The following is a 2,371-nucleotide window of genomic DNA, read 5'->3' as shown; positions in this document are numbered from 1 at the left end:
AGTATTTCTAGAATGTTTTGAAAGAAGAAGATATTGAAAGTGAGAGTTACAATCATTTATATATCATGTGTAAAGTCTTTTAACCATCCAAAAACTGTTCCTAATATTCACAATAGTTTTAATTTCAAGCAGTACAACTTTTGGCTCAAAAACTATCAATTCATAAATTCTGCATAATCTCATACAACACTCATACGTTCAAGATTCATACAACTCTCAATTAATTTTGATGAAACGAAACTTGATAATCTTTTATGTCTTTTAAACAATTCTCGTACGTCCGAGATTGTATAAACTTAGTTTTTTTTACTACAAAGAAATATAATAAAAATAAATAGTGATTTAATAATCAAACAAAACATTTGACACTTTGGAGCCGAAATGAAACGCTATCCTTGCACAATTTGAGCACCCACACAACAATTGCTAAAATATTACTTCAAAATTATCCCTAGGATACAAACAAGTTTATTCCGCTTTGAATACAACAATTTTGGAGAAGTCCCCGAGGATTTTTAGTGTTTCTTTGAAAGCTTTGAAAGAAGTACTAAAAGTGAGAGTAGAATCATTTATATATTGCGGTAAAAAGTTATGGCTGTCCAAAAATTGTTTCCAATATTCACAAATGTTTTCATTTCATGTGGAACAAATTTTGTCCCAAAAACTATCCAATTCCAAAATTTTGCATAATCTTGTGCTACAGTTGTACTTATTGTTTCTTACAAACTCTCAAGAAATTTTCATACATCTCTTGTACATAGAGATTCTCTAAATGTTTTTTTTCCCCATTCCATTGCCACATTTTAATTCACTTTAGTTCTACTAAAGAGGAAGTAACAATTCTCACAACTCGAGGACGAGTTTGTTTCAAGTGGAGGGGTCTGATGTAGGACACAATTTACTATTTAATTATTGTAAATTATTATTTTTGGTATTTTTATGTAAAAAAAACGTTATTTTAGGTTTAGGTGATTTATTTCCTTGTTTTTAGGTGCATTTAATGCTTTTTAGGTCAAATTTGGTTCCTGTTATGGTTAGGTATCAATTAGGAGTTATTTTAGATTATATTTTCTTGTTTGTCAAGTTTTAAGGAGCCCTTAAATAGGCTCCTAAGTTTGTAAACGTTTTTCATAGACTATTATCAATAAACACAGACTTTTGTCAAATTTTCTTCTGGTGGATTCCAGTTTTATCTCCTTGTGGATTCAGGGAAACCCCTCGTGAATTCGAGGTTTACTACCAGAAACTAATAGTTTAGTTTCTGTCCATCAAGAGAGCATCGTGTGTGCTTCTCTTCAGGCTTCCGCGACATCACCACTTTTCCATCCTCCCAACCAAACACATATGAGAGAAAACAAAAATTTTTCTATCCTCTCACTTTTTATCATCTCCCCTTTTTCTGTCCTCCTACTTTTTCATACATCCAACCAAACGGACCCTTAATAGTGTGGGCTTAGGAATCGTCCCCCTTATCCCTTTAGCATACCTCGTCCATGTTTGAGAGAATAGTCAAGTACTTAAATAGTCAACCAGCTTGGTTCTTCAATTTTACTATTTCTTTTATTCTAAAAAATTCTCTTTAATTTATATTCATGGAAGAATAGATTTTACCAATTAAAACTCTTAAAATAGATCTTGATAATCACAGTGAAATACCATATCAAAATCTCAAAAAAAGAACAAAATAACTATCATAAACTTTATCAAAAAATACATGCAATAAAATCAATGCCTTACAAAGAATAAGAAAATTAAATAAAAAAAAAATTTTAATTCAAGAACCTACTTTCAAATTATTAGGGAGACATCTTCTAGCCATATGTATACATTATGCACATATAAACATAACACGATTTTTTTTTTAGAAGAATATAACACAACTAAAAACCTATAAATAATAATTTAAATTTAATATTAGGAAAATAACCAAAATTATTCATAATCTAAAATTAAGAAACTAATACAAATCATAAATTAAGATATATATATAGGTAGAGTTCTACTTGATATAGAATTTAAATCCTATTGGAATTAAGATTTCTAATCAATGTGCTTTGTTGCTATCCCATAAAAAAGTGGAAATAAAAAAAGTTCAAATGAATAGAAATAAGGAAACATTGATGTATGTACGTTATTTACAATTTTTTTTACTTTATCCAAAAAATAGTTTGGTTACAAATTTTTTTTTTTTTTTACTTTATCCAAAAAATAGTTTGGTAAATCAGTATGAATAGATAAACTTGGGTTGTTGCTTTTTTTCTTCTCTTTTTTTTTTTTTTTTTCTTTTTCTAATGAACTGTATACTTGTGTAGTAATATAATTTAAGTAAAAATAAATAGTAAAGAATTTGGATTGTAATATAAAGATTTTT

Source organism: Quercus suber, unplaced genomic scaffold (assembly GCF_002906115.3).
Source record: "Quercus suber isolate HL8 unplaced genomic scaffold, Cork oak 2.0 scaffold_226, whole genome shotgun sequence".
Taxonomy (NCBI): Eukaryota; Viridiplantae; Streptophyta; class Magnoliopsida; order Fagales; family Fagaceae; genus Quercus; species Quercus suber.
This window is presented reverse-complemented; position numbering follows the sequence as displayed.